Raw genomic sequence first — 17998 nt, 5'->3', positions numbered from 1 at the left:
TAGATTTGATTTGCATTTTCTTAATGAGTAACAATATTGAGCACTTTTAAACATTGTGTGCCTATCAGCCAAGATATTTTGATTGCTTTGTGCAGTTCTTTAAATTAAGTAGGAAAAAAGAGGTTATAAAATTACATTGATGCTATCTATTATATTTCTTATTATGTTACATTTTTGGGTATTTTTTCATTTATTTATGAGGATTCAAGTTATTATCTATGTCCTTTTATGTCAGCCTGAAAAACAAATGCCCTTTAGTATTTCTGGTAGGGCAGATATGCTAATTACAAATTTTCTTAATTTTTGTTAGTTTATTATGTACTCCAACTATTATCTACCCCCTCAAGTAACCGTAATGTTCAACATCTGTCTATGGTTGCTTTCAACAAATGCTCCCAAAAGAAACGTTGTTCATACTGGGAAACCATAAATTATGGTCTTTCTATTGACCCTACATCTTTTCCCTCAAACAACAGTTGGCAAGAAGACCTTCAGAATGACTATTTTAATCATTGGATTGAAACACCATTTAGAGAAAAAATGGAACAAGATGGTATGTATGGAATATCCTTTAGTTCAAGAAGCTCAAATATTAAGCATGTCTCACAAAATAAACAAGAGATATTTTTGATCCTTAATAAAAATTAAAAAATTCCCCAAGATATGCTGAAACCCTTGCTTATATTGAAATGAAAAATGTGTGTCCCAGAGATGTAGTATTGCATGTGCTTTCAAATTACCACACTCCAACATGTATAAGAACCCTCTGCAACCCAGAAAAGTGCCTGCCAGGAAATAATTTGTTGTTTCTCCTAGCTTAATTTGAAATAGAAAGTTATAAGGTTCCAAAGGCACAACTTGAGGATAATTAAGCAGATATAAGAAATACTGATATAGATATGATAGCTTGGCATCCAGAGTTCATCCAAGGCAAACCAGAGACAACTATGACAGGCTACTAAAGCTCTGTAGGCACATCTGCCAGGTGCTGGGAAATGGAGATACTTGCAAAGTGAGTTTATGGCAGGTTAGCATTTTCACACGCCTCAAAGCATGAAAGCAGCACATCATCTACATGACATAATGACAAGCCTGGCTTACCGTCTCCACTGTCAAGATCTTCAGCAAAATCCACTTAACTCCTACTTGCAGGTTCAGCCTGGTTTGCAGCTCTAGGGAAAACCTAGTTTCAAGATGTGTTAAGTATGAGAAGAGTATTTAAAGATCCAAAATTCTGAGATTCATTATCAAGTCAGAGATATTGCCATTGTCATTGATCTGCCCACTAGTTTCAGTAAATAGCAATATAGTGCCTTTATCCCTTATGTATAAGGCCTTTACTGTACCATTATTTATGATACTGTTAAAGTATTAGAATGTTCAACTAATGAGGAAATCAAAAGAGAGTCAAAAAGGAGGAAATGCAAGTTCTAGAGAAAAGTTTTCCTACATCCCTTTATTTTTCATCTAATTTCAATGCCAGAATATGCATTACTTTACTTAATGTGCTTTTGTGTATCAGATATTCATGTCAGAGAATAATAAACTAGCTATTAAAGGCCTATGCTCTAATTATGGATCTTCATATATTAACTGTGTAACATTTCCACTCTCCTAGGCTCAGTAATCACATCCGATTAATGAGGACAATCAATAGGTCTTTGTAAAATGAAAATGAAAATATGTCTTTAGAGCACTTAATATCATTACTGGCACCTATTAAGCTCAACATATCTTACTGGGGGAGGGAGGAGAGGAGGGTATGGTAGAGAAAGAAGAGACAGATGGAGGAAAGAACTAGGAGGGGCCCTGGGCCAGTTGGCTCAGTGGATGAAACGTCAGCCCGGTGTAAGGATGTCCTGGATTCAATCCCTGGTCAAGGCACACATGAGAAGTGACCATCTGCTTTTTTCTCCTTCCTTTCTTTTTCTTCCAAAGCCAGTGGCATTCACCTTGGGTACTGAGGATAGCTTGGTTGGTTCGAACATCAGCTCCAGATGGGAATTGTTGGGTGGGTCCCAGTCGAGGCACATGCCAGAGTCTGTCTCTTTATCTTCATCTCCCCTCCTCTCACTTTAAAAAAAATAAGAGAAAGAGAATTAGAAGTAGTAATAAGTGGCAGTAGTGATTCTGGTGGTGGTGGAATGGTGGTTAAGAACACAAGTTTTGGCCACAATGCTCATGTGACCTCAAGTAAGTTAGTCTATCCCTTTGAGCCCGCCTTAATTTTGTAAGGTTAAATAAACATCTAAAATCTGATCATTGTTGCTGCTATGCATACTCAAAAGACTTTTGTCAGAGTTAAATGAGATACTGGATGTGAAAGTACTTTGGTACCTACTAAATCCAAGAGATGCCTAAAAAGTGATTATGAAAAAAGCAGATGGTTTTGATGAGCATTTCTCGAATAGCTAGTGATGATGAGCATCTTTTCATATATCTGTTGTCCATTTGTATGTCCTCTTGAAAGAAGTGTCTATTCAGGTCCTCTCCTCATCTTTCAATTGGATTGTTCGCTTGTTTGTTGCTGAGCTTTGTGAGTTCTTTATATATTTTGGATATTAGAATATCATCTCCCATTTAGTTATCTGCCTATTTGTTTTCTTGTCAGTTTTTTTTTTTTGTTTGTTTGTCTTTTTGCTGTGCAGAATCTTTTTTTTATTTTATTTTAGATTTTATTTATTCCTTTTTATTGGAGAGAGAGAGAGAGAGAGAGAGAGAAGAGGGGAGGAGCAGGAAGCATCAACTCCCATATGTGCCTTGACTAGGCAAGCCCAGGGTTTCAAACCGGCGACCTCAGCATTCCAGGTCGACACTTTATCCACTGCGCCACCACAGGTCAGGCCTGTGCAGAATCTTTTTAGTTTGATATATTCAATAGTTCCATTCATTTATTTTGCCTTTACTTCCCTTGCCTTTGAGGTCAAGTTCATGAATTGCTCTCTACAGCCAAGGTCCATGAGATTAGTACCTATGTTTTCCTCTATATAATTAATTGTTTCAGATCTTATATTTAGGCCTTTGATCCATTTTGAATTAATTTTTGTGCAGGGGGACAAATTGTAGTCAAGTTGCTTTCTTTTGCATGTGGCTTCTCACTTTTCCTGATTCCATTTATTGAAGAGGCTTTTTTTTCCTTCCATTGTGTATTTCTGGCTCCTTTGTTGAAGATTATTTGTCCATATATATGTAGTTTTATTTCTGAGCTCTCAATTTTATTTCATTGGTCTGTATGTCTGCTTTTCTGCCAGTACCATGCTGTTTTGATTATTGTGGCTCCATAGTATAATTTGAAGTCAAGGAGTGAGTTCATTGTTGATGGGAATGCAAATTAGTACAACCATTATGGAAGAAAGTATGGTGGTTCCTCAAAAAATTAAGAATAGAACTACCATATGACCCAGCAATCCCTCTACTGGGTATCTACTCTCAAAACTGGAAAACATTGGTACGTAAAGACACATGCATTATTATGTTCATTGCAGCATTATTCACAGTGGCCAAGACCTGAAAACAACCAAAGGGTCCCTTGATAGAGGATTGGATAAAGAAGATGTGGTACATATATACAATGGAATACTACTCAGCCATAAGAAGTGATGACATAGTGTCATTTAGGACAACATGGATGGACCTTGATCAAATTTAATTTTCTAAAGAAAATTAGAAAAAGAAAATAATACATATTCTTTAAAAAAATAAAAAGCAGGTAGTAAAGCCTAAAGGTAAATAATAAAGATAAGTGCTCTTTGACAAAATGCTTAATCATATCCTGTTCCATAGACTGTATTAGGACCTGGAATGGACTTAAAGAAGAGGCCAGGTGTGACCTAACCACTCAATTAAATGTTTTCCTATGGGCAAAATAGAGTACTGTATTTGAAGTTCATCTGTACATAAAACATGTTGCAGAATAGAAATGACCCTTGTTGTATTAAATGAACAGTTACTCGTACACCTCAATGATCTCTTCCAAACTATCTGAAGTCTTTATAGAAAATGATACAGTTCTGATGAGTATATGAAACTAGATCAAAATCTCTGAGAATCAATTCAAATAATTCAACTGTTTTCTTTTGTTAGTTGGATTGCTTCACTTTTAGCACCCAAAGTTACAGTCCATGAATAAGTGGAACCAATTACCTTAAAACGTTCAATCTTGGGAGAAAATATTTTGTAAAAAATTGTCTGGCCCTTCTATCATTAAGATGGGGAGGGGGTCGAAGGTTTCCCTCCCACAGCCATTCTTTGTCCCTGTCTCTAAATGCAAATTTTTTACGCATATGTACACGCTTTTCTTTCCATGCCTAAACTACCTAATTTTTTTTTAAATGAGAGGATAGGAGATAGAGAGACAGATTCCTGTGTTTGCCTCCATGAGGATCCACCTAGCAACCCCTGTCAGAGATGACACTCAGACCAACCGAGCTATCCTTAGCACCTGGGGCCAATGCTTGAACCAATTGACCCTGGCTGTGATAGAGAAAGAGAGAGAGAAGGCGGCGAGATAGGAGAAGAGAAGCAGACAGTTGCTTCTCATGTGTGCTCTGACTGGGAATCGAATTGGGATGTCTGCATGCCAGGACGATGCTCTATCCACTGAGCCAACTGGCCACAGCAACAACCTATGTTCCCAGATCCTGTTTTCAGACTGACCTGCCTTAGTTCCTGGATACTCATAATACTGTCAGTTAGTAAAAGTGACATCTCACAGTTCCATCCATGCTCCTTTGGTCAGCCAATGACTCTTTGTGAGCTAGGTGGGTAGGTAGATAAATGGGTAGGTAGAGAAAAAGACTTTTAAGAAGTTTTAAGTAAGAAGGGGAAGTCTATATAAAATCAACTTAATTGTGTAGAATCATGTTGCTATAATTTTTTCCTTGTGACAAACAGCATTGAATGTTTTGCGAAAAGAATATGCTTTGATTATAGTATTTTCTGTTACAAAACAAATACCTTTAGTCTTTACACATTTGAAAGTTAGTTGATGCTATAGTTAGGATTTTTACAACAGAATAACTTGTCAATAAAGGAAATATTCAGTAGAGAAGAAATCAGTGATTTATAGCAAAGGTAGGAATTAAGAAGTTCTAGAAATCCGAGGGACATCACAGCATTGTAGAAGTTTACCTCTCAGAGTCTCAATGTCTTTATCACAGGTTGTCAGATAAAATACAGAACTCCAAGTTTAATTTGAATGCTCAATAGACAAAAAAATAAATGAGTATAAGTATGTGCCAAATATTGTACAGGACATATTTATGCTATATTTAAATATTATTTTTATTTAAAATTCAGATTTAACTGGGAGTCCTACATTTTTATTTGCTAAATTTAGCAAACCCTATGGTAAAATGGTAAGTTCATAGGGGGTTGGTTGACATAGGTAACTTCTAAGGGCCCTTCTAGTTAGAAATGTCTATATTCCTGTTGCAGGACCAGCTTGACAAACTATATGCATATGGAGACCACATATAAGTATCTACTTATAAGGCAATGGTTCTCAAACATCACTCCCTTCAGACTCTATGAAATTCTGATTTACCAGTTCTAAGTGCAGCCCAGGAATCTGCACTTTCAATAGGCAGTCCAGGTAACTCTGATGCACTGTAACTTTCTCCTGCAAGTGCAAAAATTCTAACTACCTCAATGACAGAATTTCCCTACCCCTCATTCATTTATGACCATACTAAACATTGAACACTACTGTTGTAACCACAGAAAAGACCCACCCTGCTAACTCTTCTTTGACTAATACTTATTTAATGCTAAATTGGTCATGGAATTGGTTTTCAATAATTTTTGTGAAAGTGAGGAACTTTCAACTTAATCATATTCAGTTATGAATAAAAGCATTCCAGAGAAAGCAAAATACTATTTCACTTTAATAAAGGAAAATGACTTGTTGAATATTAGACATGGTAATAATAGAACTAACTGGAATGGGGAAGAGGTAGCGTGAGGCAGTGTGCTGACAAGAGAAAGCTAATTATTTTAATCCTATTCAATCTGCTTTTCGGCTGCAACTCTAAAAGGTCAGAGAACACTACATAAAACCCCCGCACAAAGCTCTTCTCCAGTGAAGATTTGATATTCTGCAATAGGCTTTCTTCTAATTTATTATTTTAATACTTCTTCATTATAGTGTATCTAAGTTAACATTTAACACCCTCACCAGACGTTGCTACTGTGAGCAGAGGTAGTTCAACTTAAGTTTTTTATTAGACCAGGAATTGGTCTAATTTGTTCATTAGACCAAAAATTAACTACTTTGTGGGTGCTAAAACTAGCTTTTGATTGACCTGATTGTGAATTGTTTAAACCCCCAACTGTGCAAATATCACACAAAGACATATTAATTCATTCAGAGATAGCGAGGAGGGGAAAAATCACCCGTTTTGAGTAAAAAAACATGTTTTTTTTTTATAAGGAATTATCCCACTATAACAAGTATCTTTAATTATCTACTCTGAACTAACTCTAAGATATCTGGATTTCCATCTTGTCAGAAGGAACTAAGATCTAACTATTACAAAATGGTGTGGCAGCTTTTCTTGGGTAGATTTTGCTTTTACCACATGGAAATGAAGGCAGGGAATTTAACACAGGAAAAATCTGATTCTGAAGTGACAATTCTTGGGTTTAAATCCAAAATCTGCAGCTATATGACCCTAGAAACGTATGTAGCTTTTCTTTGCCTCAATTGCTACCCTTTTAAAATGGGACTAGACCTTTCTCATTCCCTGTTGTAAGGAGTAAATGAGGTAATGTGGATAATGGCCTGAGAATAGTGCCTGGTGCGTGGTAAGTGTATTAGTGGAGGAGCAGGGTTGTTGTTATGCTTCTAGTTCATGGACTTTTCAAACATTCTTCTGGCTGGTGGCAACTCTCAACTACCATTCTTTTCACAGTTTATTCTTGGGGATCAAATAATCTCTTTTACCGCATATTGAATTCTCCAAGTACAAAGTATGTGAGATGAAAATACAAAGCAGTCAGATTACTTTCACTCATTGATTGTGTAGTTTCCTTGTCAGTACATTGTGACTGTGTTAGAGATAAGAAGCATATGATCTCACAATGCTGAAATTGGCACAGCTCTGGAAGATAGAACCATTTCCTTCCCATGGTCACACTTAAGTTTGCAGGCTCTTTTGGAAGCCCCAAATCTTTGAGACAATTTGTTTTAATTTGTTTCTCAAGGCCAAACCTGTGTGCTCACCTTCTGCTTGCTAATGTCTTCATTTCCAAGATCCTGTGACTTTCATTGTTTTCTATATTCCAGAAAATCTGGCTCCTGTTTTAATATAGTTCTGAGTTTGAAATCCAAATAAGTGTTCTCATGCAGCCCCTTTCTGCCCTTCCATCAGTTCTGACTCAAACAGTGTGATTTACACTCTGAGAGAAACACTATCAGGCCTTTCTCATGGCTCTGTGTACACATCCACCCTCCAGGCAGTATGGAAGTTTCCTGAGATGTCCTATTCATAACTCTGTTCCTAAGACTAATGACAATGCCTGGCACAAAACACACAGTAAATATTTGCTGAATAAATGAAATGAGTGTTTTATCTCCACCAACACATATATTTCCTTTTGTTCATGTCCTTTCCTTTTTTTTTGTTGCTTAACTTGCTGCTTCATTTTCTTTTCTTTTATTATTTTAATGAACTTATAACCACCCAGTCTCTTCACTATTAGTGTTTTGCCTAATGTTTTATTCAATTCCTCCTTTTACTACTGAGTTTTATTAGCAAAACTGTTCATGCCCAAAGGGCCTATTTCTACCCAAGAATAACCCATTCACATTTTCAAAGCTTGGTTTGCCATGTAGGCAATTAATATAATAATAAAACACTCAATTAATGTACTACATTTTAATTTCAGGCCAAGTCAGCTATTTCCTTTTTTCTTTTTTTTTTTTGTATTTTTCTGAAGTTGGAAATGGGGAGGCAGTCAGACAGACTCCTGCATGTGCCCGACCGGGATCCACCTGGCATGCCCACCAGGGGGCGATGCTCTGCCCATCTGGGGCACTGCTCTGCCACAACCAGAGCCATTCTAATGCCTGAGGCAGAGGCCATAGAGCCATCCTCAGCGCCCGGGCCAATTTTGCTCCAATGGAGCCTTGGCTGCAGGAGGGGAAGAGAGAGACAGAGAGGAAGGAGAGGGGGAGGGGTGGAGAAGCAGATGGGTACCTCTCCTGTGTGCCCTGGCCAGGAATCAAACCTGGGACTCCTGCACGCCAGGCCAACGCTCTACCACTGAGCCAACAGGCCAGAGCCCAAATCTGCTATTTCTAACCAGATTCAAATCCATCATGATTCTTAGAGAAACAATATTTATTATATAAGGCAACTCGGTGATAAACCATTCTTACGTATGACTTAAATCCATATTTTCCATTTTTTTAAATTTATTTATTATTTATTCAGAAAATTCAATTTAACAAGGTGGCATTGATCAATAAAAGTATATAGGTTTCAGGTAAATATTTCTATAGCATTTGAACTGTTGTTGATTATGTTGTATACCCAAATGAATGGGACTATATCAAACTAAAAAGCTTCTGCACAGCAAAAGAAACTGACAAGACAGGCAGCCAACTAAATAGGAGATGCTATTTTCAAACAACAGCTCTGATAAGGGGTTAATAGCCTTTCAATTCATAATGCAAAAAATAATATCAGATTAATATAGTAGTCCCCTCTCATTCACTGGAGATCCATTCCAAGATCCACAGTGGATCCCTTGCAACCACAGATAGTACCAAGCCCTATAATAAAGTTTAATTTATAAATTAGGCATGGTAAGATATTCATAACAATAATTAATAAAATAGAACAATTATAAGAATATACTGTAACAAAAGTTATAGAAATATGGTCTCTCTCTCTGATAACTGAAGTGACTCATCAGCAGAGAACATATACACATGATAACACTGGACAGAGATGATTCACATCTCAGACGGGAGGGCAAGATTTTGTCATGCTACTCAGAATAGCATGTAATTTAAAACTGATGAATTATTTGTAGAATTCTCCATTTAATACATTTGGACTCTAGGTAACTGAAAAGCAAACCTGGGATAAAAGGGGAATACTGTACTTAATGATCGACATCTCAGGTAATGGTGGAAATGCCAATATAATTATATAGAGGAGACCCAGAAGCAAATTTAGGAAAACTGGGTGACGTTTAATAAGACAGTAACTTGAAGCTGCAGAGTTCTTAGGTGTTTCACATGGCAGGATGGTAGAGAGCCTCAGAGTGTCTTGGGGAACAAGAGCAATGAATAAATGCCTCAGAATCAGACAGGAGATTCATTCCATCAAATACTGAATCTCTGAAGTCTCATGGAAGATGATCTTTATGGATAAATAAAGTCCCAGCTTGGTCTTCCACAGTACCCTGCAGGGAGCTTTGGAAAAGATACTCACCTTAGATGGCAGGCATAGCATGGGGGATTTACACTGCTTGCTCATCAAGAAGCTTTCACCAGATTTATTTAGGCATCTAACACTTCCATGTAGCTTGCCTACAATGCCAAATCTTTTTTTTTCTCCTTTCTAAAAGTTCTTGCTTTTTTATCATCTAGATACTTTAAAACATCTTCTATAACTTTGATGAAGCATTACATTTTTTTTTAGAAAGTGAAAATTGCTGTTCTCAAATGAAAACAAATTTTACATCAAAGAGCTAGAATTCAATGCAGAGGCGGGGAAAAGCCAAATATGAAATGCATTCTAGCAGCTGACACTGACATTGGCAAAGGTTGCTTCTAAACATGCAACATGAAGACATACAAGGTGGTTTTTAAATAACTCTAGAAGTTTCACACCTTTATTGCAGTTATCTGAATGTCCAAAGTACAATGTTTCTTAGCCAAAGTGACATGAAGACCTAACTTGAACTTCCCTTTAGTTTTATATAGAGAAAGGCAGACCCTTATCTACAATACTCCACACCGAGGTGTTTAGAAAAATCTAGCTAATTGACTTTTCATTCTTCTTCCAGATGTTTAACAACATGAAGCCAAAGCTCAGTCCAATGAGAATATTTGTAACCTTTTCCAAAGGGCAGAGAAAATGGTTCTCAAACTAGTTTGTGATGGAGAGAAAGAATGAGGCTGTGTCTGTCTAATACATTTACAATAGTCGGGCATTGATAGGTATATAGCTACCTGGAAACCCAAAGTCTCGAGAAACTCTTAGAAATGTAGCTAAGATCTCTCACTGTGAGCTGTAATCACTATTGGCAGCCTATTTGTCAGAAGATATTTAATTAGAAGACCACATTTTGACAAGAAAATGAAAAATGAAAGATGTCTTAATAATTAATGACTCCTGAAAAATTGTCTAAATTCTCACTAAAGAAGCAAAATAGAAGGAAGCTGTAGTTATTCAGTAGCAAACTCTGACGGTAACTGAAAAAAAGAAGAAAAGGGAGAAAAAAAAAGCCAGACTCTGCAGCCGTGTTGACTCAGTAGGCAATAAGCTTCTCAACCATTCAATTTCAATATTCCCTATGACTAACTCACTGATTTTGTACCTGCGAATGACTACATAGGAGAAGGAGAGGGTGGAAAGGGAAAAGATAGGAAGAAATACAGAAGGTGAGAGAAACAAAGAATTTTCATTCAAACAGGAGGATCAGTATGGCTGGAAAAAACAGCTTAGATATTTTCATGTAGTTCAGGCTTCTGTTAAGACTGTCTGCTTGTGGTTAGGTCTAATGGAGGAATAGGTCTGGCTTCCAAGCCCACCCTGACAGGGTTGGTATAAAGAAGGCCTGAACGATCCTCCTTTCTCCAAATATGGGTTGCATACCCAGCCCTTCATAGGAAGTTGATGGCAATCTCCAAGACTCCAGTCAACTGAATTAACCATTCCCACTGTGCAAACAGGGCCTCCCACCAAAGCACTAATTTGGCCTAAAAGTCTTTTTTTTCTTTTTGGTTGCTAAGCAAGTGAGTGTCACAAAATGACTGATTTTTTCATATGGGCAAATTTCTCATAGCTGAGCAGGAATGAGGGAGAGAATGTTCTCATTTGTCATAGGGAAATAATGAGCTCTCATTGGTAAGGATGAAACGGAACTCTTTACCAGGGATGTGTAACCGTCAGTGTGGTTGAGAAAGGATACCTGATAGTGGAGAAAAAATAAAGAAAGAAAATGAGACTACCAGACCAGGATGTAAGAGATCAAATGAAAGTTGGCCAAGTGAAGAAAAGAGCAGAAACCTGCATGACAAACCACATCTAGAACAGAGTTTGGATAATTCTGTATTTGTGAACATCATTTCTCTATCAAGGCAGCTATTCAAAATTCTAAACCAAGATTTTCCTGGTATGTGAATAAAATTTTCTATTTCCTTTGTGACAAGATATAGTTGACAAATGGATTTCCATAAGATATTTTATTTGGGCATTTTTTATTCACTTTTCCTTTGTTTCTTTCTTACAGCATACAGATTAGGGAACCATGAATAATTGTGACCCATTATTTAAAACTATGATCCATGTTATTTCTTTCTACTTCCATAAGTAATTGGAAGGAAACAAACTGGTCTTTTTCATGTGGTTGTTAGTTGGAGGAAATGTCTTCAATATAACAATTATGTCTTAGAAAAACACTTAATCCATGAGCTCTTCAGTCCAGCCATGCAAAAGAAACATTGGGTTATGTTATTGCTATGCCAAGCACAAAAGCTTGTTTGAATGTATTTCCTTTCATGTGCCCTCCTGAAAGCCTATCTTACTTGTAAGTCTCCAAGGTGAAGTTTCTTTTATCTCCTATGACCATGAGAACTCAGGTTCTCTTTCTCTTTTGAAATCTTTTGCAAACAAACTTTTTATAAGGCTTTATCTATGGGACACTGTCAGAAAACAAATCAAGTAACAAAAAAAAAAAAAAGCTGTTTGGGCTATACTAAAATACTTCATGCCTAAGTCTTCAATTGTACCTGCTCAAACAAACAAGTTGTACTAAATGATAAATGCTAATAAGTTTGTCTTAACACTCTCCTGACACTGCATCCAGAAAATAATAAGCAATGAATTGATAATAAGACATAAGATGATTGATTTGCTTGTGCACAGAATGATCAACCCTCAGAAATAATCATCACCACAAACATGCAGGTATAATACAATGAGGATGTTTGTTTGTTCTTTTAAATAAAAATGAAGGAAACGCCTATCATGGTTCTTTGATAAACAGGTCTTATGCTTTAATCGGAGAACATCAGTTTATTTATATTCAAGTGAATTGACTCTCTTAAATATGATTGTTTAAGTCTTAGAAACTTAAAGACTTAAGACTGTCCACTGGGCAAAAGCCAGTATGGCTCTTTGAAATCACAGAAATCTTACCTCCACTGGGGAAAGTGAAATGGCTTTGAAATTGATGTGTTCAGTCATTAAGCACAAATACTTGACAAAGCCTCTTTGATTTCATAGGTTGTAAATCCCTGTAACACTGCAAGAAGCGATTTATGAAATTGAGCCACTGATTGTGCTAATCTCTACAGTGATTACTAGAAGCAGCCTAATGAGTGCGTGCCTCTTCTGCAGTGTACTTCAGAGGCAGGCACCATGCAGGGCTACCATCAAAAAGTTAGTTCCTTTGAGCCTGAGCATTCTGGTTGACCTGAATTCCTTATTAAAATAGTAATGTTCTTGTGCAGAGACACACTCTAAAATATTTTTTATTCATTCTTTTAATAAATATATTGAGTTTCCATTATGTACAATGTACCTGAGAGTGTCAAAAAATGAATATAACCTGATCCTTATTTTCAACAACCTTATCACCTTATGAGAAAAGATATGAATATATACATACATTCACATACATACAAATTAAGTATAAATTAAATAAAATGAGGATAATAGTTGGTGATTAAGAGGAGGAAGGAAAATCAGAATAGGTACCTGGAAAGAAGACAGGGTTGGAAAGAGGCATCTCCAAAAAAGACATAAGAGGAAATGGACAGGAGAGTGAACCAAACACATCTTAATTTTGAACATCATAATTCTGTCCTCTCATCTTTCCTTCCTCAAGCTAGCCAGCATGATGTAAGAAGGTAGAAGAGCAGCTAGGCTTTAAGCATAACCAGCTAGTCCTAACTAAGGAGGAATGTGGTGATAGTAAAAGGTCTAACCATCCATCCAGTTGAGAAAAATATCAACTTTAAGAAATTAAATTAGAAACATACAAATAAGCAGCACAGGGGTAGAACTCTACTCTAATCTTTGTTTATTTCTTAACGGTCTAAAAAAGGGAAACAAGGGAGTGACGTCACGGAAATGGCGCCGTGAGCAGCGCGTCCGACAGATCTCCCCAAAATCACAACAAATTTATCAACTAGAAACAGGAAAATTTATCTTCGGAGCAAACTGAAAGCAAAAGGACTGTTATCACTCGAATCTGAGAGACGAGGGTGTGGAGGAAGCTACCACAGGGACGTTCATTCAAGCCGCGAGAAAGTGCGCCTGTGGTAAGTCATCCCGCACTCGGAAGCCGCCGCCGGCCGCCGCCGCCGCCGCCGGCCGCCGCCGCCAGCCGCCGCGAGCAGCACCCGGGTCGGTTACAGGGCGAGCGGCAAGCAGCCGCTGGCGCGCTCCCGGTCTGGTTGCAGACCGAGCATTGCAGACCGAGCACCGCTAACGTTCCCAGCGGCCCGCGCACGGGGAGCGGGAGAGGCCCCAGGGCGGTATTCCCTACTTGGGAGATTCTCTCCGCGGGCAGGGCACCTCACCCAGCCATTCAAGCTAACAATCAAGCGTTGGGGGAGGGGTGCACGCAGGCAGCCTGAAATACCTTCGGGAGCACAGCTGCGACCCAATTACTAAAATTAACTTAACCCGTGAAATCTGCGCACCCTCGGTTCTAATTGATAAGATCTCTCTCAGTTCACCGACCCAAGACAAGAGGCGTGATATTTTTTGGTGCCTCTCGCTAAAGGGGCGGGGGCAACTTCTGATTGATAGAGCCTCCATATTCAGGGATAAACGCTAACAAGAAGGACTTGGCAGATAATAAGATCTATAGCACACTAGTCGCAAGCAGAGACTAGTGCCTCTTCTTACCGGCCAAAACAGGCTACAAAGAGTGGAAAGCCTGGGTTGAGAGGTCCAACGGAATGCTAGGCGCTGAACAATCACCTTGACAACAATTGACTCCCACCCCCGCCTGATTACAATGGAGGCCCTGACTGTCAGAGCCCTTCCCAGAGCCTTGCACTGAGTGGGGATAGAGTGGGGATTTCCCAGCTCTTTGAGTCTCTTACTCCCCAGGCAGAAGCAGTGGCAGCCTTGTGGCTGGATCGCCAGGCTGCTGGTTCGGGAGGGGGGGACTGGGAGAGAGAATCCACGAAGGCGAACTCTCTCGTCGTTAGACCCTGCAGACGCCGGCAGGCCTTGACTACCAACAAGACTAAAGCCAATTGTGTGACATTGCCATAGAACCCCATCAACTGCAAGTCCCTGCCTGGGTGTGGCGCAGGGGCAGGGCCTGGGGTGCAGAGTCGCCGACCGGGAAGAGGGAGAGAGGAGAAGGAGGAAGAGGTTGACATCTCAAAATCAGGAAAAATCCACAGACTTTGCAGCTTGTTCCACTGTTTGTTTTTTTTTGTTTTTTTTTTTTTGTTGTTGTTGTTGTTGTTGTTGTTTGTTCCTTCTATCTTATTGCCTTTATTTCCTCCACCTCAGTCCTTCTATTCTCTGCCCATCTTATGCTTCCCTTTTCTTGAACTACACTACCCATAAGTGTTACATTTTATTTCTCTTCTTCATCCTCACCCTCCTTTGGGGTTATACTCCAGGACACTTAATTCTCACTCTCTCCTTTTTGTTTTTTTTTGCCTTATTTTGTCTTTTTCTCTTCCTTTTTTATTTCTTCCTTCGTTTTTCTCTTTTTCTTATTTTTTCCTTTCTATTTGTTTTTTCTTTTCTCGTTTTACTTTCCTCCCATTTAATCCTCAATCACGAACAAATTAGTTAATTTGGGACTCAAGGTTTTTTTTTGGCTTTGTTTTTCTTTTTCGGTTTTGTTTTTGTTTTTTTCTGGTTGGTTTGTTTTTGTGGCATTTTGGGTCCTCCCAACCCAAGGTCTCCATTGTATTTGGTCTTTGCTCCACTTAATACAACGTATTTTTACTTATTATTTTTATTTTTTTCTTATTGATTATTCTTTTTTTGTCCTTTTTTCTGGTTCCCTCTTGTCCCTCTCATTATATCTCTTGGTTGACCATCACCCGCAGGCAGATCAACTTATGCTTGTCTAAGATTTTCTTCCTTTTTTTTTTTTTTTATTATTATTATTTTTTATTTATTTTTTTTATTTTTTGCCCCCTTGAACTCTTCACCGCAAACCAGGCCCTCCATTATAAGCACGATATTTCCCTGAGGAGGGGAGAGGAGGGAAGGAGAACAAAGAAAAAAAAAAGGGGGAAATAATAAATTATTACTGCTTTTTTTTGTGGGGTGTTTTACCCTTTGTTTTTTTTTTTTTTTTTGTTGTTGTTGTTTTTTTTTGTTTTTTTTTTGTTTTTTTTTTGTTTTTTTTGTTTGTTTGTTTTTTACTTTTTACTCTTTATTAATTCTAATTAGTGCTATCAACAAGACCACCCTCAGATGCCAATAAGAAAGAGGAAATCGAATATTATGGATACAAAAGAAAGAGAGGTAACACAAATAGATGTGGAAAAATCTATGGAGAAAAGACTTAACATATTGGAAGCCTTGGAGCTAAATGACAGAGAATTTAAAATAGAAATCTTAAAAATACTCAGAGATATACAAGAAAACACGGAAAGGCAATATAGGGAGATCAGAAAACAACTCAATGAACACAAAGAATATATTACCAAGGAAATTGAAACTATAAAAACAAATCAAACAGAAATGAAAAACTCAATTCACGAACTGAAAAACAAGGTAACAAGCTTAGCTAGCAGAACAACCCAGATTGAAGATAGGATTAGTGAAATAGAAGACAAACAACTTGAGGCACAACAGAGAGAAGAAGAAAGAGACTCAAAAATAATAAAAAACGAGAAAGCCCTACAGGAATTATCTGACTCCATCAGAAAGAATAACATAAGAATAATAGGTATATCAGAGGGAGAAGAGAAAGAAAATGGAATGGAGAATATACTCAAACAAATAATAGACGAGAACTTCCCAAGCCTGTGGAAAGAACTAAAGCCTCAAATTCAAGAAGCAAACAGAACACCGAGTTTTCTTAACCCCAACAAACCCACTCCAAGGCACATCATAATAAAGATGACACAAACCAATGACAAAGAAAAAATTCTCAAGGCAGCCAGGGAAAAGAAGAGTACAACATATAAAGGAAGGCCTATTAGATTATCATCAGATTTCTCAGCAGAAACTCTACAAGCTAGAAGAGAGTGGACCCCAATATTTAAAGCCCTGAAAGAGAGGAACTTTCAGCCAAGAATACTATACCCATCAAAGCTATCCTTCAAGTATGAAGGAGATATAAAAACATTCACAAATACAGAAAAGATGAGAGAATTTATCACGAGAAAGCCCCCACTCCAGGAAATACTAAAGGGGGTTTTCCAACCAGATTCAAAGAACAAAAGAAAACAACACCACAAGTAACAGCTCCACCAAGAACACAATAAAACCAAACTTAAACTGTGACAACAAACCAAAAAAAAAAAAAGGGGGGGAGAGAATGGAGATTAACAGTAGCAAAGGACGATGAAGTGCAGAAATACTTATAAGATAGGGTACTACAATGAATATGGTAGGTACCCTTTTCATTACTTAATGGTAACCACCCTAGAAAAAACCACCACAAAAAAACATGACTTAAAAAAGGTAGCAACAGAGGAAAGAAGTATGGAACACAAACAAACAGAAACAAATGATAGAAAAACAAAAGAGAAGAATCAAACTAGATACAAAACTAACAGAAAGCAATTTATAAAATGGCAGTAGGGAACCCACAAGTGTCAATAATTACACTAAATGTAAATGGATTAAACTTACCAATAAAAAGACACAGAGTAGCAGAATGGATTAAAAAAGAAAATCCAACTATATGCTGCCTACAAGAAACACATCTAAGCAACAAGGATAAAAACAAATTCAAAGTGAAAGGCTGGAAAACAATACTCCAAGCAAACAACACCCAAAAAAAAGCAGGTGTAGCAATACTCATATCTGATAATGCTGACTACAAGACAGAAAAAGTACTCAGAGACAAAAATGGTCACTTCATAATGATTAAGGGGACACTGAATCAAGAAGACATAACAATCCTTAATATATATGCACCAAACCAAGGAGCACCAAAATATATAAGACAGCTACTTATTGACCTTAAAACAAAAACTAACAAAAATACAATCATACTTGGAGACCTCAATACTCCGCTGACGGCTCTAGATCGGTCATCCAAACAGAGAATCAATAAAGATATAGTGGCCTTGAACGAAATACTAGAACACCTGGATATGATAGACATCTACAGGACACTTCATCCCAAAGCGACAGAGTATACATTTTTCTCTAGTGTACATGGAACATTCTCAAGAATTGACCATATGTTGGGCCACAAAGACAATATCAGCAAATTTAGAAAAATTGAAATTGTACCAAGCATATTTTCTGATCATAAAGCCTTGAAACTAGAATTCAACTGCAAAAAAGAGGGGGAAAAACCCACAAAAATGTGGAAACTAAACAACATACTTCTAAAAAATGAATGGGTCAAAGAAGAAATAAGCGCAGAGATCAAAAGATACATACAGACAAATGAAAATGAAAATACGACATATCAGAATCTCTGGGATGCAGCAAAAGCAGTAATAAGAGGAAAGTTCATATCACTTCAGGCCTATATGAACAAACAAGAGAGAGCCGAAGTAAACCACTTAACTTCACACCTTAAGGAACTAGAAAAAGAAGAACAAAGACAACCCAAAACCAGCCGAAGAAAGGAGATAATAAAAATC

At 37.6% G+C, this 17998-nt stretch overlaps 1 long non-coding RNA gene across 1 annotated transcript in view; it reads right to left on the bottom strand.

Moving 5' to 3' along the window:
- Positions 1–1100: 1100 nt before the first annotated feature.
- Positions 1101–17998, bottom strand: part of LOC136386096 (uncharacterized) — a 63111-nt gene continuing 46213 nt past the window's right edge. The window contains exons 2-3 of the long non-coding RNA XR_010747890.1: positions 1953–2073; positions 1101–1183 (exon numbers count right to left, since the gene is read on the bottom strand). This is a non-coding gene — a long non-coding RNA (uncharacterized lncRNA). The remainder of the gene's footprint in view (positions 1184–1952; positions 2074–17998) is intronic.

The sequence above is a fragment of the Saccopteryx leptura genome, chromosome X (genome assembly GCF_036850995.1).
Source record: "Saccopteryx leptura isolate mSacLep1 chromosome X, mSacLep1_pri_phased_curated, whole genome shotgun sequence".
In the NCBI taxonomy this organism is placed as follows: Eukaryota; Metazoa; Chordata; class Mammalia; order Chiroptera; family Emballonuridae; genus Saccopteryx; species Saccopteryx leptura.
The sequence above is the reverse complement of the archived record's forward strand: the minus strand, read 5'-3'. Positions and strand labels throughout refer to the sequence as shown.